Source organism: Falco punctatus (genome assembly GCF_963210335.1).
Source record: "Falco punctatus genome assembly, chromosome: 2".
Taxonomy (NCBI): Eukaryota; Metazoa; Chordata; class Aves; order Falconiformes; family Falconidae; genus Falco; species Falco punctatus.
The window spans coordinates 41,443,383-41,469,863 of record NC_137581.1 but is presented as its reverse complement, the minus strand read 5'-3'; the positions used below and the strand labels follow the sequence as shown (position 1 = coordinate 41,469,863).

The 26,481-nt window shown below is 36.9% G+C and overlaps 1 long non-coding RNA gene across 4 annotated transcripts in view; it reads right to left on the bottom strand.

Annotated features, from left to right (window-relative positions):
- The window catches only part of LOC308059467, a 149,067-nt gene that overhangs the window by 29,379 nt on the left and 93,207 nt on the right, over positions 1–26,481 (bottom strand). For all 4 annotated transcript variants that reach the window (XR_013926255.1, XR_013926256.1, XR_013926257.1 and 1 more), the window contains one exon: positions 1–26,481. This exon is cut by the window's left edge and continues 29,379 nt beyond it. This is a non-coding gene — a long non-coding RNA (uncharacterized lncRNA).

The window sequence follows — 26,481 nt, the reverse complement described above, 5'->3', positions numbered from 1 at the left end:
TGGTCCCTCTGTACAGAAATATATAATTGGTTGATATACAAACAGAAATTATATATATTGTACGGTAGTCAGAGATGCCCTGTCTTAGGGATGCAGTATTGGGTTTTATATGTCAAAAAAGGATAAGATGGTGGTTTTGTTAAATACTGTTGAAATTCCTAATGTTTCTGTTCTCATTGTTTTCAGCCAGTTGTATAATGTTACATGAAGAAGTCTGGGTTGGTGACAGAACACTGAATAATTGCTCCAAACACTTCCAAAAGATTTGGAAACAGGGCTCCAGATTACAATTATCTGCCCTGGTATTTTGAATTAATACTTTGAATACCATGAATTGATATTTTTTACAGAGATAACTCAATTTGCAATGAAGAACTATGCCTAGTGATTTGTAACAGAGATAGAAACCAGTAACCCATAGAATTTCTATTAATTGTATTCTTGTATATTCAGGGTGGGGAAGAAAGAAACACCACAGTCTAGAAAGTGTATCATGCCAAAAGATACTTGCTTTTTCTTTAGATGCAAATTCCAAAAGAAAACATTGCACGCATTGAAACACTGATGCTCTGTGGAAAGTACACAGACTATTTGGTGAGTACTATATTTATGAAATCACTACAGTGATGATGGTATACTGTAATGGAGCAAAAATTTTACAAAATACTTCTGAAAGTCTGTCTTTGCTCTGATGCTCTGAACAGTTCATTGTCTAACTAACAATTAATTAAAAAAAAAAAAAAAAAAGAAAAAAAAAACACAACCATGAAAAAGATATGCTTTTATCCCTATTTCACTAGGAATGTATCAAGGAAGACTAAACATTCTTTTTCATAGCAAAGTCATGTCTGTTTCATAACCACTAATCAAAACAATTTTTCTGAGTTTCAAGCAGAAATACATGACAAGCCAAATCTCATGTGTCATGAGCTTGAAGCATTAAGACCTTCTTTATTCTCCAGTTGCCATTTTCTAAGTTGTTTAGTATTATGAGTGTTGAAATTCAGCTTCTTCATAGTTCCATGCAATTGTTCAAGTACAAGCAAATGCATGAACATGAACAAAATAGGATCAGTCTTCATCAGCAGGAGCAGTGACACTGCTGCGTCATTACACAGTACTAAAAGTAAGTCAAACACTTATTTTACACTTGGTCCTGAACACTCCCTTTATTGAAGAAAAAGCATATCTCAAAACAAAAGTTTTAAACATAGCTTATTAACCAAAGGAAAAAAGCACATAAATTCATAATCTGAGTATGAAATTGTTTAGATCTGGTCAAACAAACCAAAAATTCCTTTTAAATTTCACATATCCATTTATGAAGGCCACGGTTGTAATTAATTGAAAAGGAAGTAACCATAATCAATGTATGTGATTAGTAGATTTATATTTTAGACTGAAACATTTTTCAACTGAAGCAAATGCAAAGTTATTAAAGGCAGCCTGGCCAAATTATGAATGGTACAGCATTAGCCTGTCTGCACCTCCACCCCGGCATGAAACCTCAGAGTGCTATGTGAGGTGGCATACCTTATTTCATTTTGAAATGCCAGAAAAAAAATTGTTGAAGAATGATTTTTCAAGACTAAATATATAACTCCCTATAAAAACAACTTCAGAACAACAGGGATTTTTAATGTAAGTTTGTCCTAGGTGTTGAAGATTCTGTAGGCATCATTCTCAGGTAATTTCTTTTTACCTGTTTCTGCACACCTTTATTCAAGCTCAGTGTCTACCAATTGCTGGAGTTAATTGCTTAGGAAGTAGAGTACTGAGTAAAGGCACCCCTCTAGTAATGAAAATTAAAAAAAAAAAAAGTGCAAAAGGCTGTCACTTCTACATCACTTAACATGATTTTTATTACAAATACAAAGGTACAATGCTGAAATAAGAAAAAGGCCATGATTTTTTGCTGGTCAGCTGGTTAACGTCAATGGATCACTAGCTAGAGATTGACTTTTGCAGACATGGTCAGCCAGGTAAAGGCAGAGGGAACACAAGACCACATGTCTGGCATGGTGATATCCCCTGGTCAGAACCCATCAAACAACAGTAGTGGCAATCATGAGAGCAGCGGGAGCTTAAATCAAACCCTGACAGCAATGTGTAGATGGTGATCATCCCTGTGGATTCTCCGACAGATGTTCTCTGGCAAATCATCAGAGGTACCCTTCTTCTGAGGCCACTAATATCACCTAGTCTTACACTCAGCTTGAAAAATCCAGCTGAACAGCAGAAATTTGCTAGTTATCAATAGCTGAGAACAGTGACTTGCAAAAGGAGTAGGCAGTCCAAAAAAAGTGGCAGTACTACCATCCTCACATGTAAATGAAATGTTCACAGGTATGTATACATCCAAACTCTTCTGCTTCAGAAGAATTTTATGCTATAAAGTAAAAAAAAAAAGAATTTGGAAATAATAGGTTTAATTTGATTTCTTTTGATTCTGCCATTTTTACGCAGTCCTGCACATGTGTATGTGGAATCAGTGAAGTATATTGTCCGAAGTAAATAAGGCTTGTGGTTAGAATCAGCTTCTTCCCAATAATTTTGCCAATTCCAAGAGCAGACCTGTATAGTTTCTGATACTCCAAATGAGTAATATGAACTGGGCAGGGATACCTCTTGTCTTCAGACTGCTGACTCTAGAGGATACCTGTATCTGATGTCTATATCTGAGCTCATTTTCTAGATTTCCATTATGGTAAAATGTAGAGAAAGGTGCAGTTAGAAGCAGTAACACATTTACTTTTAAAATAGGTATATAAAATCACTTCTCTGAACTGACCCCTGGGAAATTCTGTTTCTCTTCACAAATTATACAGATCTCAGTTCATTTGTGCAAATGACAATATCTGTATAGTAGGTTTGTATAACAGTTTGTAGTAAATTGTTCTCTAAATTGAAATTGTTTTATTTTTGCCCATTAGTAAAATAACAAGTTGTCCTTCACTCTACACAGCCACTGTGCTTCTCACTATATTAGACTGAAGTCTCTCCAAATGTATTTTTCATTGTTTTTATTTTTAATAAAATACTAATTACTCAAAAGGCACCATGGCATTTTACCCTTCTTTCCCACCTTCATTTTCCAGGTCATATATCACTAGTTTGTGCTTTTCTTTTCTAAGGAAGATCATCTGCTCCTTTTGCTTATCACTTTCACCCAATATTTATTTTGTTTCTTCAAGTTCATTCTGAGTTGAAGATGAATTTACCATCAAGTGATTATTCATCCAATGTAGAAACTTAACATAACCAGCTGTTTGCCAACTAATCAGCCAGATCAGCTAATCTTGATTAGATGTTTCTGAATCTTATACAACTATTACTCTTTACCACAAAAAGCAGCCTATAAACAAATTAGTCCAAACTGAATGCTAATCTCTGCTTTCATGGAGAAAGAAATATCTTAGGATTTCGTGACTGTTATCCCAGTTCCTTGCCTGTATAAAATAGAACTGCTACAGGGAAGGTAAAAGATGCTTTTTGTCTTCTCTCCACTGTACTTCTTTCAAGAACAGAGGAAAGACAGATACTTGTCACAAAGTATTATTTGACTGAGAATATCAGATACTTTTGTTGTCAGTTTTCATTTAGGGGAATCCAAAGTTTTAGGTACTTTTAGAAGTATATTAAGTTAGAAATGTGTCATCATTTTGAGACTTTTTATTCCAGTTTTGGTTTTCCTATTAAAAAAAATACTTAAATTAATACTCCATTGTCCACAAGTAGAGCATAAAACAAAAACAGCAGACAAGTTCTTCGTTGAAGACTTAATTATGGCTTCTACAATTAATGGTGGTTAACAGGATACTAAGAAATGCCAGTTAAACCTGATCTCTTTTTTATGTGATTATGAGTAAATTGAGATTCAATATGTTGATAGAATTTACTTAAACTATGATAATGCTCGACATACATGATCACGATGTTACGATTAAAAATATATACAGAACTCATGTACTGTATTTTAAATGGATTACAATTCCTTGACTGATAGACTTTAAAACATAGCTAAACAGAAAATTGCCATCAAGTCAATTGTTTGTACTGGAATCCTGTGGTAATCTGTGCTTTTCCCAGTGCTAGCCTACTTTTTATGAATTGTACTGAGAATATGAATGATCAAAATGTTGCAAGAGATGTGTAAAATTGACAAAAAAATTCATAGATTTAGAAGAATGGGAAATATAAAATACATAGTTAAACTGGTAGAATTCTGCCTAGCTTTTCAAAGCTGGAGTATAGTGTCTTCCAAATCATCATACTGGATTACAGATCATCAAACTGCCCATGTCATTGTCGTATGCTGTGTAGTCATTCTTGAATAGTCTGCATCTGTCCACCAGGCCAAAAAATGCAACATGACATCAATGGTCATCTCTTTCAAACCAGTTGTATTATTTAATTTGTGATGTGCTCTTTTCTGATCACTAAAAGTATCACTGTAACATTTCATTTCAAAAGCTGTAAGTCTGTGGGTGATTGTTTTCTTAAAGTTTTTTGTATTTGAATCATAATGACCCATACACATCTCGAGCTGTCAGACTGCTGGATTTAGCAAAATTTTTTATACATATATACATCTTCCTTGGAAGTTACTAGGAAACAACTATGCCAGATTAATTCTGCTTATGAGCTCCTGAGATAAATCACTACACAACATGAAATACAGCTTTTCTATCAGTCCTTCACAATGTAATGAGACTTTTTGTCCTTAAAACATAATAGATCTTCTGATTGACCTATGATTGTCCCAGTATTCAATACCGAGTATCTGCCAGTAATAGTACTGATATGAGCTATAATGATGACAACATGCACTTAACAATTACAAGCTAGAATTGCAATTGTTTAAAACTGTAAAGATTTGGCAACTTTCACAACAACAGCAACAAAACAGAAATCAATAGAGCTCACAATTATTCCTATGACAATTCATGTTGGAATCAAACCTGCATATAAATTGTGGGCACCTAGTAAACCAGTTCTCCTATGGTAAACAACTGAGTTCCCCCTGTTTGTCATGGGAAAGGGCGCAAGTACTGAAAGGTTTATAGAAGAATATTGTATTACTCTCACTTAGAAAGCTGAGTAAGGCATACTGATTCTCACTCTATAATCTCACTCTATAATTGTTTTAACATATCAGAAATTAAGATGTTATAGGAAATACTTCAGAATCCACATTACGTTAGTGAATTTGGTTATTTTAAATTTAGAATACATTTTTCCTTTTGTTCATTGGGATATGCATTGATTTATTTTTATGATTTAGTTTATATAGCTTTTAAAATACAGTAGATCAGGGCAAAATTGTAGAAGATTAAACAAAACTATAAAACCCTAAAAAAATTAAAGTTCCCTTTAAGTGTCTGGTCAGCCATATAATTACCTGATATAAAGCTTTTTGTTTTTCATAAAAGAAAGCCTATATTTTATTTGTGGATCTTTTAGCAAATCAGCATAAAGCTATATTATATATGTTTCAAGTGCATTAGTTATAGATAATGATTAATTATACTGATCCACATTAGAGGAGTTTTATAATGGGCACATTATAAATAGGAGGAAAATGACATGATAGTTCTAGTGATTTCATTTATCTGAGTGTGGATAATTTTTCGGATGGAGTCTGAACAACTATGTAAACAATACTTTTTCTGTTAAGTGTCTTAGCAAGGCCATGTAATGTCCTTGGTCAACGTACACAACTGCCATTGAAATCACAAGCAGTTCCATTGTGGCTACGGACAATATATAACTTTGTTTGCAACTTGATAAGTAATGTTACGCATCATCCATGTTGTACTTCATAGGGGGAAAAAATGTTGATAATACACCTCTAAAATCACACACTCTTCTCACAGCCCCAAAGAGTAATTCATGTAGGGTTTTTTGTTGTTATTTCACGTACTAGATATCTAAGAAATACATTTCTTATCCCTATTTAAACCTTGTATCTGGAATGAACTTATAAATGCAGTTTTGCACATTAAAACAGTTACAAAAAAACCCCAAAACAATATTCCTAACTGGAATTTCTAACATTATTCCTTACTTTCTCACTCTCATTTATTTTCTTTATGAAGCCTGGAGGAAGGATGGAGGGGAGAACGTTTCTTTAGGAAAAAACTCCCTCAAAAATAATACTGACAGAAATTAAATAAGCAAGGTGTTTCAAAATATTCTGAAAAGTTTTCTCTGTGTACAGCTCTTCAGATGAATATCAGGTCAAAAGTTGTCTTTTTGTGTTGGGTCTGGAATTTGGGCAAATCCTTTGGTTCTTCTTTTAGTGCTAAAGTAAGGACATTAAACCAAAGAAGCTGCAGACCATAGTGGCTTTATTTCCTTCATTATTTGCTATAGACTTTGTCATTCGTTCATCATCATTTGCATTTAAATAATCTGTCCTTCACACTTAGGTATTTCTGTATTTATTTTTACCAGGCAAGTTTTTACATTTTTGGTGATCGCCTCCTCGCTTAGAAGATTGCACAGATTACCTATTCCATCTTTAGTTTACATCCAAAGCAATGTCACATCTCTAACAAAATGGTATGCTCTCCTATTGTCAAACACTTTAGGGCCAAGATTGGCAAATTAGTTAGTATTAGCATATAGACCTTCTGGCAGGGAAAGAAAGCTTTCTGCTTGGAGCTGGGCACTCAGCTGGGTCTGTCAACTCAAAGCTGCCACTGGCCTCATTATCTCATTTGTCTTAGTTAGTCTAAATTGGCAGTTGTATCTTCATGGCAAATGTTTGTTTTTACAAATGAGCAATAGAGCAGTGAGTAGAAGACATAACACAAGGATTTTTTTTCCCTGAAATTTAATTGGAGAATGCTATAGCTGGTGACTGGCTCTTCTGATTTTAATTCCCAGGCAGTTTTGAAAGCTATCTTTCTTTTTCCTGACTCAGTAAATGTGCTGTAAAGTTATGAAAATAGAGGTTATGAAACTAATGTTAAATACATTTATCTTCTTCCTCTTTCGGGATTTTTTTAAAATAACGTCAACATGTCTTGCAATGAAGTATTTTGGAAACCATAACTAGACCAACAAAAAACACTGCCATGGTCATGATGATGTATGTACACCCTATTTAGCAGTGCCAACCAGAATAGGCAGGCAGTAAGGTTATACATCTTACTAAACAACATCACATTGCACTCTGGGTCACAAAATGAAAATGATGGAATTTTCCAGCTAATCAGCATAGAAAGGCGTTGCACAAAAGAAAGCTATAAAAGTTATATAATATGCTTTTATGCTTAGTGATATCTGGCACTGCAATCTCACTTCCAGTCATGTTCTTAAAATGACATTTCTAAAGCCCATTTTAAGTCTTAAGGACAATTTCCTGGCATAAGAAAAGTCCTTTTCCCTCCCTTTCAAATCTGTGCACATCTCTTTTCAGAATGACAGGGTACTGCAAAGGGGTTTTGGCCCATCTTTCCAGACAATTATGTGAGGACAAGTGGAAACGATTATGCAGAATAGAACTTACTAACCACATTTTTCTGAAATACATAATAATGTCTGAGTAGCATTTTTTCCAATGGTACAAAATAATGTATTAGGGACACAGTTTATTTACCTTTTATAAAATACTTCTATGATTTTATCACCTTTCACTTAAGAAATGCTCTGCTACCTGAGAGCTGAATTGTAGACCTGTGAATCAGGTTTAGTTCTGGTTTTCATCCAGTGACTGTATAATATAAAATGCACAGTTGTACCTGCAATGCACAGTTGCCCTTTCCAAGAAGAGTAGACTAATTATGTTGTTAAATTAGGCTATGGTTTGTATATTCCCATCACAGACCTATGAAATTTATTGCTGCATAACTGGAAGAACTGGTGGCAGGGACGCTCCTATTCCAGTTCAGCATTCAGGCCCATTGACAGTATAAATTTTTTAAACTGAAAAGGTCTTTCTGTGAATGTTCATTACACATTCTTACATACTGCAACTACAACTGCTTTTCGTGAAAGACTCAGTCCTGTTAAGATTTATTAGGCATGCTGCCAGGTTACCTATACATTCAGGTCCTCCTTTAATGTGCATGTTCTTTTCCTGGTTTATAAATAAAACTGAGGTTCAGGCTAAAAGTTAGATGCTTGACTGTTCACACAGCTATTTTGGACATATGCAGAAGCGGAAAATTACATGACCAATAGACCTGTAAGTCTGAAAGGAAGAAATATAAGTCATTTAACATCCAGAAGAGAGGAAGGAAGTAGGTTTTAGCTTTTCTAGTTGACTTCTAAAATATTTTTTATTTTCTGGAAGCTACCAATAAATAAAGTTTCTGGACAATTTCCTTAATGTTTCTTTAACGGTAATATTTTTTTTTTTAATTTAGACATCACTCGGATAACTTTAGACATGGATTTATTCTGTTATTCAGAAACAGTAGTTTACAATACTACATAGTGCAGCTTCCTGGAAACGTATGCACGTTATATTACCAGGTTATGCAGTTATGTATTATGTTTCTTCTAAAATAATTGAAAAGCTAATAAGAATTGTATGAAATCTAAGACATTTCAGCATTTTTGCTCTGGAGAAAACTTAAAGTCGTTAAGTTATTATAAAGTTGTTAGCTTTAAGATGTGTATATCTAAAATATATGAGTGATACTTAAACAAAAACCTTTAAGTAAAATAAGTAATTTGGACTGTGTTATTTAAAAACACCACCATTTTCAGCAAAACAATTGTTAAGTGGTTTGACAGAGAAAGATATCATCTGATGATTTGTTACCGAAAAAATATACTAAGCTGAGGCAAAAATAAGCATTTAACATTTTTTAACCTGCTTTATGAACTCATTCTTTAATAACATGTTCATTATGGTTTGCACTGCCTGAATTCTGATCCTCTGCCTAATTTTTCAGAAGTGGCACAGTTCTTGCAAAATACAGCTTTTCCCGGTGATTAGACAAGCATATCAGGACATGTTGCATTACTTATTTAACACAATATGCAGAAAGCTAGAAGGATGCACCAGTTTAAAGACACTTGTGATGAATCTTCTAGGTAGAAAAACTGTATTCTCTTCACGTTCATTGACCTAGAATGCTCTCAAGTGGAATCTATACTTTATCCTATCTTCAGGACATATAAAAATGTCTGAAACCATTAGAAAGACAGGATTAGAACACAAAAGTCACAACTAGAGGTATGACAGCTGAGCAAGCTGGAAAAGAAGGCAACACAGTCTCTTAAGAGGGGAAAGCTTGGGGAAAACCAAAAGTTGATAAAGTCATTATGGAGCATTGATTTTGTCAGTAGTATGAAAACCTTTACAAATACGAGGAAACACAGAAGCATGAAAGAAAGTCAGAGGACTCATGACATACAACCGAGTAAGCAGACTTGAAGAAATACCAGGAAGATAGATCAATCGGGGCAGCACAGGAGAGCACAAGGTTTCTGGAGAGCACCGATGATAAATTCCTAGCACAGACAAATAAGGAGAGATACAGTCTGCTGGACCTTACACAAACAAGGAAGCACTTGTCAGGGATCTGAAGGCTGAAGGCACCTTTGGTTGCAGCAACATGGCTGGTACCCACTGCTCCTGACACCTGGTACACACTGTTGCTGGGATATGATGTGTTATGGAACAGGGAAGCATAACAGCACGAGATATTCCGGATGGCAAAATCTGTGATGGCTTGGTGGTCTGGGGTGCCTACTGTGACTGTTCACTCAACTCTTGCTCGATCTTACAAACACACAGCCTGTGCTAAGGCCTGATGTATCCTGGGAGCAGTGACATTAGGTCAAACTGAAAGAAACAGGTAGGCAGGACCTGACACAGCAATGGAAGGAAGAGATAAGGGTCATTATGCAGCCATTACCACCTGCAGTCTGCTGCCTCTTGTAGTCAAAATTCTTGCATATTGATTGTCTGGCAGACTCTTCAGAATCCACCAGCTTACAGAAGTGGTAAAGACCAAACAGCCATACTGAGAGATATAAATACATCCACTTATCCAAAAGGTTTTTGAAGCTAATCCAACAGCAGCTGGACTGCTAAGGACTGCATGATTCCCAGTGTGGTAAAAGGGAGGCCTGCACTGTGGTGGAGAGGGAAGGAGGACCACCCTCACTGTTGACTAGAATAACTTTGCACCACCTCTGCTGTTCTTACTCTGAAGATTAAGTGACTTGTACTTTTTAAAGTTAGGGTCTAGATTATGATTATTGTATTGTGAACTGGTTATTAAGAATTTGACCCAATCTGTAGAGGGTTCAGGTAACCAAAAAGTCTAAGGTAACTGAAATTTTCGGTAATAGGAAAGCTACACTTTCCTATTTTATGTATATATATATAACAGCTAGACACTCTGCACAATGATAAGCTATGTTGATTGCTAAAATCTTTATAGGACAATAAAGCTCTGAGTATTACTACAACCCTGTAGCCAGCTCTCATTCTATCAAGGATCCTTATAAGAACCTGCCTGACTCCATAGCATTGTGAAGCTTTGAATGACAGCCACCATGAGATAGTAGAATTCAGGATCCGGTGAGGAGTAGAGCAAATAACAAGATCACAGACCTGAAATTCAGGAGGGCAGAGTTTGGTCTGTTCAAGAACCATCTTGGAAGAATCCCATGGGAAATAGACATGAGAGAAGAGAGATCCAGGAGAACTGATTAGTTTTCAAGTATTATCTCCTTCAAGCTCAATGAACTATTCTCATTCAAAAAAGCCCATCTCAATGAACAGGAAGACAAAGATGCAAGAGCCTGCATGGATACAGTGAGCTCCTGACCAAATCCAAACATGAAAAGGAACAATACAAGAGATGGAGACAGGGACAGGTATACCAGGAGGAATATAGAGGCACTGTCCAGGTACGGAGCGATTAAGCTGGGAAAGCCATAGCCCACTTGAAGTTGAATCTGGTGAAGGACATGAAGGGTAACAAGAAAGTCTTCTACAGGTATGCCACTAGCAAAAGGAAGACTAGGAAAAATGTGATTTCACTACTGAATTGGGTGGGGAATCTGGTGATAAAGTATAGACAGAACCCCTACATACTCACTACCTCTTTACCTCAGTCTTTCCTGATAAGATCAGGCTTTGGGATTCTTAGGTCCATAAGACCTATGTGAAAGTCTGAGGTAAGAAAGACCCTAAGGGGAGGAGATTAGGGAACATGTTTTTTAAAAATGAATATGCCGTGGTCATATTTTAATATTCATTTTAAAATGAATATTCATTTTTAAAAAAAATGAATATGAGGGTGGTCCTACTTCCCTCTCCATCATGGTGCAGGCCTCCCTTTTACCACACTGGGAATCAATGGGACTTGATGGGCTGTACCCACAAGTGCTGAGGGAGCTGTTTTGTGTCATTGCAAGGTCACTCTTTATTATCTTTAAAAGGTTACGGCAACCGGGAGAGGTTCCTGAGGACTGGAAAAAAACAGATGTCACATCTACCTTCAAGAACGGCAGGAGTGAAGATCGAGGGAACTACAGGTCAGTCAGCCTCACATTGCTGCCTACGAAGGAGATAAAGCAAATAATCCTGGAAACAATTTTCAGGTACATGAAGATTAAGATGTTTGGGAGTAGTTAGCATGGATTCCCAAAGTCAAAATCATGTCTGGTCATCCAGATAGCCTTCTAATGATCAGGTTTATGGTTTGATGGGTAAGGGGAGAATAATGAATGTTATTTATCTTGACTTTAGTAGGGGTCTTGACCCTTTCCCATAATATCCTAATAGGTAAGCTGATAAAGTATGGGCTAGATACACAGAAAGCGAGGTAGATTGAAAACTGTCAGAACTGCCAGGCTGAAAGTGTTGTGATCAGAGGCATGAAGTCCAGCTGAAAGCCAGTCACTAGTGATGTACCCCAGGGCCAACCTTGGGGCAATACTGTTTAAGAACTTCATTAATAATGTGGATGATAAGACAGAGCACACCCTTGGCAAATCTTTAAATGATACAAAACTGGGAGGAGTGGATAATATATCTGGTGATTGTCCTGCCATTCAGAGGGACTCAGACAGGCTGGAGAACTGGGTTGAGAGGAATCTCATGAAGTTCAACAAAGGCAAACAAGTCCTTCTGCTGGGGAAGAATAACGCCATCCACCAGTACTTGGGAGATAAAAAGGTGAAAAGCTGCTTTCTAGAAAAGGATGTGGGTGTCCTGGAGGACGCCAAGTTGGCCATGACTGAGCAATGTGCCTTTGCAGCAAAGAAAGCCAACAGCATCCTGAGCTGTATTAGGAAGAACATCCACCAGCAGACTGAGGGAGATGACCCTTCATCTCTAGTTTGCCCTAGTGAGATACATGTGAAGTACTGTGTCTAGTTCTAGGCTCCCTAGTACAAAACAGATATGGACATGGTGACAGAAGTCCAGCAAAGGGTCACAAGGATTTGTAAGGGACTGGAACATCTGAAATAGGAGGAGCATCTGAGAGAGCTGGGATTGTTCAGCCTGGAGAAGAGAAAGCTCACTGCAGATCTTATCTTATCCATTTGCACAAATACCCAATGGTACAAAATAAAGAAAATAAGTCCACACTCTTCATAGTAATATACAGTGACAAGAAAAGAGGCGATTTGAACATACCGAAGTACAGAAAATCCCACTTAAACATTAGAAAAAAGAAATTTACTGCAGGATTGATCAAATATTACAGCAGATTGCCCAGAAAGCCTATCAAGGCTATCCTTGCCCCTAGAGATATTCAAAACCCAGCCACACATGGCCCTGAGTAATCTGCTCTGGCTGACCCTGCTCTGACTAGAGGTGGACTAGATCTCCAGAGGTGCCTTCCTACCTCAACCATTCTGTGATTCTCTGATTCAGTGGCTAGTCCAGGCTCTGATACCTAAGAAATACAGTATCATAGATGTAAAGCTTTACTTTAGAATATGATCTCTAAGTGGGTATTGGATCCAAGTCTAGTACACCATTGTTCAAATTCATAAGAGGCAATTATATACAACTGACTCTGGAGACCTCCCCCAAGTTTAATTGCTATTGCAGCTGGAACACCATCCATATAGGGGCTTTTGAAAATGTGCTGATGGAACAGAACATGACCTCAAGAAGATTTGTGTTAGCAAAAGAACAAGCTGGAAAGTGTATCTTGTTGACCTGAAAAGCACTATTGGGCCACAATTTAAGATCAGGTTAGGAATTATTGTTATTTACCTTTAGATTACCTTTAGATTTAACTAGTGCTATTAAGTATTCCTATTCCTTCTATTTTATGCCAGCTAGTAAATATTTCCTAGTAAATATGGCAGGATGCATAATATTACTGAGCACTTCTATGGCTCATAGAATTTGAAGTAGCTTCAGAATTTGTCTCCAAATCATTCTGTGCCTGGCACTTCATTAAACACAATGAGCACTTCGGCATACCAAGGGCCCAACAAGCACTAATACTTCCAGAATATATCTCTCAAAATGGGGAGGAACAGAATTAATCATATAATTTCTTAGCAATTCTTGAACTGATGACCACTAAAGTGAACCTCTCCTCAGAGGGCTTGTATCTGCCCTCAGGTACAAATCAAACCTCCACTGAGTCTGTATCTTCACTAGATCCCCAAGACAAAACTGTAGCAATGGCCTTGCAATTTCCACATTGACCATGTGTCTTATCATTGCCTAAAGGAAACACATTTCTAGAAAAGAGCCATGCTTAATGATGCCCCCTCTGAAAGCATTGCCAAAACCAAGTGTGTGAGTTCTTTGTGATGTGAACAACTGTACAGGAGAATCTGACATTGAAAAAGTTGTATCCCTTTGTTTGACATAAAGAAAGGAAACAGCCATCCAATGGCAAAGACTTGAAGTCAATAGCTACTCCTTAATCAGTTATCAGAAACTTGGAGCGTCCTACATACTGCTTTCCAGTATCTTGACTCATTGTCTCCAGGTTTCTCTTTTCACACTCATCTCAGAACCTTATTTTCCTGATGGAAAGTGAACATTGAGCCAGCATAAAAATTGGAATTTGTACCCTTGGAAAATGTAGTGTTGGAAACTGTAAAACTGATTGTTAAAAAAATTCTGTTCATCAGAGCAGAAAAGCTAGCTGAAACAAAGGTTCCTATTGTAAATTTCAAAACCAAGTCCTGCTACTTTTATTGCCCTTCCACTATCATTGTATTGGTCTTCGCTTTAGACATTGTCTATGATATTTAATTCTTTCATATTTTAATATTTCATATTTCAGAAGACTTTAGAATTTTGAGTTTTTTCCTTCTTCAGCAAACTTTGAAATGCTTATATCCTTATTGTCATTTTTTTCCCATTTATGCATTAAGAATGAGTTTCTCTTGATGTCACTGATCAGAATGTTTGAAAAAGTAGTTTAAGGATTAATACTACATTGTGCTTTGTCAACAGTCACTGATATATGAGCTGTTAGCTCCCAAGGGCCCCCCGGAGCCATGTTCTTATTAAAGAAGTGTGGAAAACCTGTGTTTTCTGTGGTCACTGTATTCACTCCCTCTCTTTCCTTTTCATGATGATTTTAATTGCTGCACAAAACAGTTGTTATAAATAAACCAACAATGTGAGAGACTCATGCTGGAGGACAATAAGACATTGGATACAAACTCCAAAAACTGCAGTCTTGTTGTATTAAGTTAATGTTCCAGTTCTCATTTCAATTTGTGACAGGGTCTTTAAAGACAGACTTTAGGTATTAGATCTGCTGGGATGGGGAGGATTTTTTTTTTCTTTGTTTTTATAATGCTGTGAAGCTCTATTTGTGCTTGCATGAACCAAAGCTACTAATACGACACTATCCTTCAAACTCTATTTTATGTATTCACATTTTAGCCTTGTTATCAGGTAGAGGTTGACTGAGCTGCTCTCAGAAAGGAAGCTTTTGGTCTCCAGTATCAAGCAAATGGAAGCACTAACACAGAATGTGTCATTCATATTTTCTTCATCTTATGGTATACTTACTTGAGTATCACAGAAGTACTGCACTTCCAGGCTATCAGCACATCTGCAAGTCTTCTACAAGGATTTATTTATCATTGGTGAGACAAGACTTGAATCTAAAAACAAAACCATGAGCACAGCAGAATAACATAGCAGATTTAAATTTCCACTTGTTAAACATCCATTCTAGTATTGACATCTCTGGTGCCCATTACTCCTTTGTGCAAATGCTTGAGCAATCAAGTGGGGAATTATTCATTTCTTTGTTCCTAGCAGTGTCTCTTAACTCTTTTACAAGAAAACTGAGGCACGCAACTTTGCATTCTGTCTAAATTACTAGTTTTTATTTTTAATCCTATAGATGTTCTTATCAGTGACAAATTACTTTCCAAATCTGGCCAAGTTTTTGGCCATGTTGATATAATAATCCTCATTACATAAAGTTCCTTTTCTATGTAGTCAGCTACAGTTCAATTTGAGGTGTTACACTTTGCACATACGCATATATGTATTTGCATATATTATTATTTACTATTATTAGTTTGGAATATTATTGCAAACAGAACAGAACCTTGTGCTTCGCTTTAACCTTTCCATAACCGTGAACTGTTGCAGTACCTTGACAATAGTATTTCAAAGATACACAACCTTCCTGCGTTCCTGAAAGAAAGGCTTGCTTTTACACTCTCTGAACATACCTGTAGAAAGATCAGCATAAATAAACTAAATAAAACTAGTTATACAGATTCTGTTCAAGATGTCTCTGAAAGAAAAAAAATTAAACTGGAAGACTGAAACCTACTATTCCTCATCAGACTATTTTGATCATCTTGGCAGTGACTTCTACAGGACAAACGTTCATTTTGCCATGATATTTTTTCATTTCAAGTTTCAATTTTTCTACTTTTCAGTTAACTAAATGTACTCTTGAAAGCCCAAAAACATTTGTGTTCCTACAAAACTTTCTAGAGTATTCACTTATTAACATCTACTAATTTGTGTCTACCTCAATAATCAATAAAATAGAGGCTTAATAATCTGTAAAATAGACATAGAGTATTTAAAAAAAAGTTTTATTTGTTCATGAGCTGCAATATGTCACAGCAATCTCATGACAAGAAGTACCTCACTTCCCATCTGAGTCCAGAGAAATCAATGGAAATACATATGAAATTAATTACTATTTGTGATAAGGCATAAAGAGATAATGTGTGAAAAATGTTTATGTGAAAATTATTGTCTCTCTCAGTTTTTAAGATTTAAGTGTGAAAGTGGTTTGTGTATTGCACATAATTTTGTTGATCAGTTATAAAATGTTCTACAAATTAACTGTGAAAGGGATTGAGAACTTAACAGTAAGCATTCTCAGTCTTAAATACGACTGGACAAGTTTCAGTTTGAGTCTTTCATATAGTTTAAATTAGCTATGAAACAAAACATACCTGAGAATGTAGTAGGAAAGGTCAGATACTCAGAGATGTCTACCTACACCTAGCTTTGAATACCTGAACAACTCCTTACATGAGAAGTTGGGCCTCAACAGCTGGTACAATGGTATCAGAGAAGCTTGCATATTCCTTTCCAGTGCTAGGCAACCACTGTCCTCTGTCTACTGACCTTTACACTGTCATTAAACTCTTTTATATCTGGTTTTCTACTCGTTCTTGAACTGCATCTTTTGACTCATATACCCTTATGACTGCTGAGCTTTCCGTACATGTTCTCAGAATACTTCATCAAGATGGGGTCAACTTGCTACTACATTACTCAAAAACCCTCAAAATCAATCCAGCAACTTAATCTAACTACAGGCTGTACTGGTGCTCTTTTCCTCTTGAACTTTGCTTTTGGAGTTATCTAAGTTCTTTTCACAATGTGCTGGCTGCATGCAGTCTTAATGGGATCTAGGATCTCAAAACCAAAGAATCGGCAATTCTAGACCAGGGTAACCTTCCACAGTTTTCTCTGTTGCTGGAAAACAAGTTTTCTTCTTCTACCAACTTCCAACTACACGATAACTGTCACTTTAGATCTATTAAATGTGCCAAGACAGATGAAATAAACAGCTGCTTCCAAGTACCACAGAGGAAGATTCTGTATAGCTGTATTGATATACCCAAATTTAGACATCTGGGTGAGTTTTAATTAATGGAGACTAAAAAACTTCACATGAACAAAACTAACCGTCTGTTTTCCAGTGGATTTTATTGCTCTCTAAACTCCCTTCACTAGTTATTGTTAGATCTTCATTGACTATAATGGTAACATAAATACCTAGATAGATGTATATTGCGCACTGAGACAATTAAACCTAATTTTCTGCAATGAACATCTATAATCTACAATTTGGGAGCTGAATCCAGTCCCCAAGTACAAGGAAAAACTGCTTAACAATAGAATTCAACCCTTGCAACATTTAAATTCAACACTGCAACATGCACAGTAAATATATATCAGCTCAAAATCTTGTCAATAAGTCACAGCAAAGTTCAGATTCTAGATGGGTCTGAAGATTCAAATCTGTCTCCACAGATAGTGCAGAGGGTTATTGCTGATGGTGTTCATAGTGATGGATAAGAATTTGTGGGAAAAGTAGGAACTGGAGGTTACAAATTTTGATTAGTGCTGGAGAAAATCACATAAATCATAATGTAAAACTGCTCAAAACTAATGCAGTTCACCACTTAAAAACATCTTGTACTCTGCAAATTTTATAACATCCTGTTTTGATCACAATTTAATTCTTTATCCTGGATGTTTTATGTCCAGCACATCTTACACAGGCTTTGCCCTAATTACCTAAAATAGTTCTTCCATACGAATTTTACACCTACTGGATTAAAAAGCCACAACAGCAGACTGTCTATGTGTGATTATTTCCTCAAACTGGATTTTAAATAATTTTAGAATAACCTTAGTCGGTTATTATAACTGGGGGTTTTAAAATTAATATTATTACTTGTTACTCTTAATAATTCAAAAGCTCATTTTCTGTAATTTTATATGTACTGTTCTGACTGCCCTCTTCCAGAATTTAACTGACAAATATGTGACAAATATGTGACAAGAAGTCTGTGGAGTTAGAAACTTCTCTGTAATATTTCATATTAATATGTTGCAAAATTATTTAGTGTTAGAATTTCCTGCTCTGATCTGAGGAAACTGAGACACCAATAGCTAAAACAGATATTGCCAACCACTGAACTAGTGGCAGAGACAGGATGAAAACTCTTTTGTTCTCAGTCCAAGAATAAAGCTTTTTTATGAGTGGCAAAAGTTTTTAACTCATGGGTTTGAGAAGTCTGCCTCTGATTTGCTTATCAATATTTTCTTCTTCATTGTTTCCTCTAAATCTATCCTTTCTAGCTCTGCTGTTAAAATTAATTCATCATGTCAATTGCCTCTCTTTAGACCTTTAAGCTGATATGCCAGCCCCCTGCTCACAGCCCTAGCAATGCCTAATGCTCCATCCTGAACCTGATGCTTCAGAAGAATTCTGGTTTGCAAATGCTGATGCCTATCTTTCAGCCTACACTTGTTTTACAGACTATGGATAAAAATAGTCACATGTAAGACCTATTCACCTGACTTCTTTCAAAGTTCCATTACTGGAAAAGGTTCTTCACATCTAGAAATGTTTTTGACTCCATCAATTATAAAGAGTATTTAAGGTAGCTAGCACAGATGTAGATGCCTACAATGCAGCTATTTTCATGTATTTAAAAAAACTGTTACCCTGTCTTTTTTCTCTGACAAAGTTGCCTACGCACAGTAACTGACAATCATTTGAGACACCCAGAGGTATATGGAAACCCACATGGGCCTCCCTGTGCCACAGGACCTATAGGAGACCTATGACCTCCTGCAGCAGCTGCTAGCAGCCAGGCTCCTGACCTCTGCAGACTCACCAGTAACAGTGGCCTTTGTAGGCCACTGAGCCGAGCCCAGTGCTCTTCCTCAGTTCCACTTCTGCAGACGTCTTGCAAACTGTTCAGTGAATATGCAAACTGCCATGCATCCCTTTGCTCCTTCTCCAGCTAGCCCAGCCCCAGCTTCTCCTGTTCAGTCTCAAAATGAAAAATTGCTCTGCTCCTTCCAATCTCTGCTGAGACCTGACTTCTTTTTATTTAGCTTCTCCTGTCCTTCAGACCTCAGTCTAGACACCATCTGTGCAGCCAGTAAATGAATATAAAGCTAGAAAGCAAAAGAAGGTATAAAAAGTATACCTATAACATACATCATGTTTATGATGTATCTTTCATTAATTAAAAGTTCCACGGTCCCATATTCCCCATTTTGTCCCTTCTCTCACTCTTCACCTTGCAAGAGATTATTCCAAATCAAGAATACAAAATCTCTGGGGATTTTGTGAGTTTGAGTCTTTACCCTTGAAACAGGTCAACTATCTATGGCACTAAAATAAAAACATAGCCAAAACCAATGTTAATGATTCTTTACGCTGTAAAAGCTGTGCAAGGTCTTGAACCACCAGACCACATAAGTCACACACTAGCTTAAAAATAGGCACTTGGGTCAGGGTAATAACATCCTCTCCTTACCTTTTCTACTATGTGTGCCCGTTCATTGCAAGGAATACTCATGCTGACACACAAGCCCATGAGCAGCAGCAACAGCGGTAGTGCAGATGATCAATATAGTGACAATTATAATATTAGCCACTTAGTGTTCAGAGTTGTTTGTGCCTTGAGAATTCTCTTGACAAACACTAAGGAGAGAGGCTACAGCAACATCTTTTTTTAAAAAAATGTTGTGTCTTGAGGCATTATTATTTAATTGATAATTCAGTTCAATGATGCAACTAAAAATCTTAAAAGCATTGTTCTGCAGAAATCACAGATTTTGACCTCAAAATACTGAGGTACCACTGTCAGTTATTCCTTTTTTCTTTTTCTTTTTTTTTTTTTTTATTTTTCATGTAGAATTTCTGTACAGAAGTGGTTTATCAATGAGAGGACAAGAAAATATGTATCAGTATTTCCCTAGGCCAATTCCTGGCCCTGCTGAAGTCGATGGCAAAATACTAAATGTCTTCCATGAAAGCAAGATCTGACCATATTTTTCTTTGCTTTAAGGAAATGTATCAAAGGCATATGGTCTCTTCTATGAGAGATCCATTCAGAGAAGTGGTCTAAAGAGAGCTGCTACAGTCTTTCTCCCATTCCCAGTGCAACAGAGCTTTCCATTATTGCCTGTAACAAGCAATATTTTGTTTCACAATTACTTTTATTACTTTCAGCATGACATTAGAAAAAAAAAAAAAAAGAGATAGAAATATGGAAAATTAGACACTTACTAGAGCTCTTCGGCTTAATGTGGTTGCTTACATACAGCAAATTTTTCTGTTTTAAATCTCTTTGGAAATCCTGTCCAGCCTCTGGCTGCCACTCCAATAAATTACAAATCTCTCGTAAGTACTCTGCTGTATCTGTTAGCCCCATACAGATGTTTCAGGCAATTTGGGTCCTCTCAGGTGGCATTAGATGCCCGTGTCTGGGACAGCTGAGACAGTTCTCAGGCAGGATTCTGTGACAGGTCACATACACCTCTAACTGGGGATCCAAGCTTTCCTGATCATTAATGCGGCTTCTCAGAACCTGATTCAGCTGCTCACACTCAACTGCTCTGAGTACTTACTTGAAGCACTTTAGTCATCCTCAGGGCATCCAAGGCATTGCTGCTGGTACATGTAAGATACAGCTTGCAAAAGACCAATACCCTTCTAGCGTGGTAGATAGAAGCAAGGCAGGATGCCCAAGGACATGTCCATTGAACCTAGAAAACTATGTATGGACTAATGAACTTATGCCTACACTTACAGTCCTGCCAATGGGAACTTAAACATCTATAATAAAATTCAGTTGACAAACTATGTATGGACTAATGAACTTATGTCTACATCTACAGTCCTGCCAATGGGAACTTTAACATCTATAGTAAGATTCAGTTGACAAACATGGATATTGGATGTCCTGCAACACATTTTTCTGTACTGGTAGAGATCACACGGAATCTACAGAAAAACTTAATTCATTTGTTTCAACATCTATAGGCTAAATAGGATGCTCAGCAGTGCTGAGATGACACTTATATGCCTACAGTAGGCAAAAAAAACATTCAGTTTTGTTACTCATGGGGACTCACTCACACAGAGAGTAGAACTGCCCAAATAAAGATGGCTAGTATTGCTTTAGATCAACTGTGCTATACCTATGACAACTGCCACAACTGAAGCTACAGCAAGGCATCTCCTTTCAGTTCCACGTAGATTTGGTTTCTCTTAGCTGTGAGTCATTTTTTGTGGAACTGAATCCTACCCCTATACATAGAAATCTATTTCTAACTGCAAAAGTATCACATAATCCTACCATCACTTCTTTGAAAATCAACTTGCTGTGTTTAATACCAGGCTTCAGAAAAAAAGCTATGCAAAGCTGATCTCAGGTACCTGTCACTTCATTTTGGCTCCATACTCTATCAGTCGAGATAGCTGGATGCCTGATTTAAGTAGATTGAATCTCCATTCATATGGATATAGATTTTAAGCATTTCCAATTGATTTTCTACACAGTGAATAGAGCAAGATGGTCACCTTAGTCAAGTAAATTATAAGTTCCTGGAGATATCTAGCCAACTTCAGTGACTGAATCATTAAACAGGTGTGTTGGGCTCAGTTTAATGCCATCATGAAATACCTATATTTTTCTATTGACTATAAAAGGAGGCAAGATGAGTAATGCAAATGCAGATATTGCAACACAAATTTCTAAAGTTAGCTGATAAACCTTCTGCTTTGGATTCCTATTTTTTCCCTTCTGCTCTTCACAGTGAATTATATTGTATATTCACTAGCTTCTGCCATTGTTCCTGCTTATTTTCTCTGATAAAGCCCAAAATCTGAGGCTTTTCTTTAAAGTTATTTTTATGGAATTTTTATACTATTTTGCTTACTAATTACACTCCTAATTGATTTTGTAAATTTTCAAGTTATGGAGTGATATTTTAAAAAGTAAACTCAGAAATTTTCTAATTAATGTATCTTTGCAGAAGAGTTCAGTCTTTTAAAGACCAGATATTATACTTGCTGCTGTCTCTTTGATCAGTCTTACAATATGTGATGCTCATTCTGATTAGTAACTTTTGTCCCTTGTAGAGGATTTGTTTTGGAATTTGTATTACACTAAGCTATTTATTAGAGATCTACAAGCTTGATGGAAATTATTTAACTCACACAACTTTTGTACACTTGATTGCCTTATGCAACACAATTTTGAATGATGGGAACAGAAGATTATTTCAAGCAATTCAGTTCCACAAGGGAATGATTTTTCATGAGTTAGAGGTCAGGAAAAAAAGTAAATGTTGGCTTTGTGGGAAGACTGACTCTGGGTTCCATCCTGAAAGACTACATACGTTCCTTACTAATATGGTGGGTTGACCCTGGCTGCACACCAGGTGTCCATCAAGTCACTTCATCACTCCTCAACTGGACAGGGGAGAAAATTACGAAAAAAAGGCTTGTTGGTCAAGATAAAGACAGGGAGATCACTCACCAATTATGATCACAGGCAAAACAGACTCAAAACAGGGAAATTAATTTGATTTATTACAGATCAAAAGTTAGAGTAGGATAATAAGAAATAAAACCAAGTCTTATTACACTTTCCTACTACCCCTCCCTTCTTCCTGGGCTCAACTTTATTCTTGATTTCTCTAACTCCTTTCCCTCAGCAGCACAGGGGGAAGGGGAATGGGGGTTGCAGTCAGTTCATCACACATTTTCTCTGCCACTCCTTACTACTTTACTCTCTTCCCCTGCTCCAGTGTGGGGTCCCTCCCATGAGAGACAGTTCTCCATTAACTTCTCTGACATGAGTCTTTTCCATGGGCTGCAGATCTTTACAAACTGCTCCAGCATGGATTCTTTCCACATGTCTTTTCCACAGAGTGCAGTCCTTCAGGAATGGGCTGCTTCAGTGTGGGTTCCCCACAGGGTCACAAGTCCCACCAAAAACCCTGCTCCAGCATTGGTTTCTCTCTCCACAGGGTCACAGGTCCTGTCAGAAGCCTCCTCCAAGTGTGGGCTTCCCACGGGGTCACAGCCTCCTTTGATCACATCCACTTGCTCTGGTGTCCTCAATGACCTGCATGTGGGGATCTGCTCCAGCATGGATGTCCACGGGCTGCAGGGCATAGCCTCCTTACCATGGTCTTCACCCCAGGCTGCAGGAGACTTTTTCCTCTGGCACCTGTAGCACCTCCACCCCCTTCTTCTTCACTGACCTTGGTGTCTGCAGAGCTGTTTCTCTCACATATTCTCAGTCCTCTCTTCCAACTTGCTGATGCATGGCAGTTTTTTCCCCTTCTTAAATACACTCTCACAGAGGCGCTACCACCGTCACGGATTGTCTCAGCCTTGGCCAGCAGCGGGTCTGTCTTAGTGCTGGCTGGCAGCAGCTTTATCAGAAAAAGGGGAAGCTTCTAGCAGCCTCTCACAGAAGCCACCCCTGCAGCCCCTCCTCCCCTAGATCCTTGCCACACAAACACAACACAACTTACTGTGCTAGTTACCTACTCAGCTGTCCATGTCACCTCTCTATATAAGCTCCTATGTACTGTACTCTCCACTGGGAAGGTTTCAACCTGTATTTGTCTCTATCTTGCTTGCAATATGGATGGTCTGGGGCCAAAGCTACACCAAAAGAAGACAGTCTGCAACAAACTATAGCTGAAGGCTCTGAAGATGTTATCATATGACCCCATTTGCCTTTTTGACAAAAACACTTTTATTAGATGTGATTTGGTTCTACATGAATTTACACAACTTACACTGGCCTATACTGGCATGACACAGAAAGACGTGATGACCCTTGCATACCAGATATCTGTTCTGGTCAACCTCTGTCAGCAATTTGTAAAAGAAGCTATTAAAATTGTTCCTGGAGCAAGGTGATACACATGAACATTTTTTTTTTTTCTCATAACCAAACCAGCTGGGTTTTTTTCTTTTTTTTTCATGCTTATTAATGGAACTGTAGAAAAACAGGAGTACTTCTGTTTAGGAAATTTTGGTGTATCATGAATTATAGTTCCTTTTGTAAGAAAGTGGTAACCAGACAGTATGGTTTGTACACCTCCATGTGACTTGTTACTGCTTAGTTTTGATAACTATTTAAAATAAATTTTACATTAAGTAAATAAGTATATTTGAACAGCTTTTGCTTACTGTTGATACTAGCAACTGTCAGTATTACTGCACTTACTTATATTCCATTGGCCTTTTACAATTTCAGCCCACTTACACACTAAAACTCCATTAGTGTGTCTGATCAGATTGCATGTCTGGGGCTATAGGATGATTGTCAATTACAGATTATTTGAAGGGGATGTACATTTGTAATTTATTTCCTTGATGGACCTTCTATAAAGCTCATAACTGCCATAGAATAAGGTTGTGGGGATATTATTTAAGTTAAACATTCCATTCTTAGTTTCAAATTCTCTGGAATCTGGCTTCTGTTTACATCATACTTACAGGAAAAGCGTAACAATGACCCTAACAACAAGAATACACATTTAATACCTGTCCTTATAGATTATGTAGTGTTTCTCAATATAACAAATGACAACTGTGTCAAATCAGAAAAGAATTGAGCATAGTATATATGTATTATGTACATTCATGAAAAAAGAATGTAGGAAGGATGCTCCACACTATACTGTGTGGTTCCCAGAACTCAGTTATAAGAAACAGGAAGGAGTCCTTTATAATCAGATAGTAGGAAAACTTAAGAAATACGAAAACAGTTATAACATTTTGTCTGTGTTCTTCCTCTCTTCTGGGATGGTGGCAGAAAATCAGAGTAAACAACAGCTGTCTTAGCACTGTAAGACAAATATCTAAAGTTAGAAGAGGGAAGCTCAGAGAGCAAGAACCAGCATAGCTAGCTTCAAATTTCTGCTTCCTTTTCCTCTCTTCTAATTTTCTTCAACAAGTAAGCATATTCTACTATTCCTGAATAATATTACATGTAACCTGTTTCATCCCTGTATGTATGGCAGGGCCTGTGAAAAAAATACCATTTCCTTGCAAATTGTTCCACTGTATCCAAAGGGCAATGCTGGGCCTCTACAGAACCTGCAGCAACTGATTAGAAAACTAGACTTCAGGAAAAAGTAGATTCTTTTGGTGTCCACTAGCAGGCAAGCAGAACCCTCGACATGCAGAAAAGTTGTAAGGATCACACTGGAACAGAGGAAATATGGCATATTCATCTTTTAGAAGGGAGTTCCTTTTAACAATATGCTATTATATATCATAAGTAATGATAATATGAAGGTACATTAAAAGGTATTTGTCATTTGTTTCAAAGGGTCTGCAAGCTAATGCAAGTGATGCGTGACAGATGTAGTTATTTAAGAACAAATCAAATACCTTTGATTCATTTAAGAAACATCTTTGTACTGTGCTCCAACTTTAAGATTTATCATCTAGATTACCCAGATGCACCAGTTTTGTCACAATAATATGGAGCTGGCCACACACATTCAGTAAATGGAAGTATTACTATGCCAGTATTAATCATTAGTATGTGCAGTTTCAATTATCAAGTTACATGTAGTTGTACGTACCTTTCAACCTGGAAAAAAAAAAAAAAAAAAAAAAAAAAAAAAGCTAACTAAAATCTCTGACTGCCTTTTATAAAACTTACGATACCCTGGAGACTCTTCCTCCATAGATGAAGAAAGAACATACAGAATATTTGTAGTTGTGACTGATGCCCAGCATATAACACATCATAAAAAAGAATTTTTTTTTTTCATTAAACATGAAGATGGTAAACACTTTGCCAAAATAAGCAGGAGCAGAAGTGTAAGAAGAGTGTGTACTATGCATTATCACATTACACTGAATTGTACCCTAGTTGAGTTAGGGTATAGGGACTTTCACAATGTGTACAGTGTCACTATAAGTAAAGCAATAGGGACCAGATTTATCTCAGAGAAAGGTAGGCAACTTAGTTTGTGTCATAATTAAGTTAGTGTCCTAGTTCCTTCAGAAAGTAACTGGGTCTGTGGTAAAATCATAGGGGCTTTATACTAGACTCTAAGCACAACTGGTCGAGTGGGATTACTGTAGCTAGAGTAAGGCAATACTGTTTGTAATTTACTCTCACTTATTCAGTATTTAAAAGGTAGTCCTCTGAAGCACCTCATATATAATTAGTATCAAGCCCTTAATTCACCCTTCTTTATGCATTTAGGATATTACCAATGATTACAGTCTTCTTTCATTGCAATAAAAGGCAAAAAATCCCCAAATAAATGCCATTTTATATATGAGTTTCTTTCAAAAACCTGATCTCTAAGTTAACGCTTACCTAGAGATTCGAGTGCCACTTGCTGCATCAACAGCACCATTTCTTGTCAACTTTTTTTTTCTCTTTGAGTTTTCCAAGAGCATTCTAGTAGTGAGCAATTATGATGTTAGTGAACCTATATAA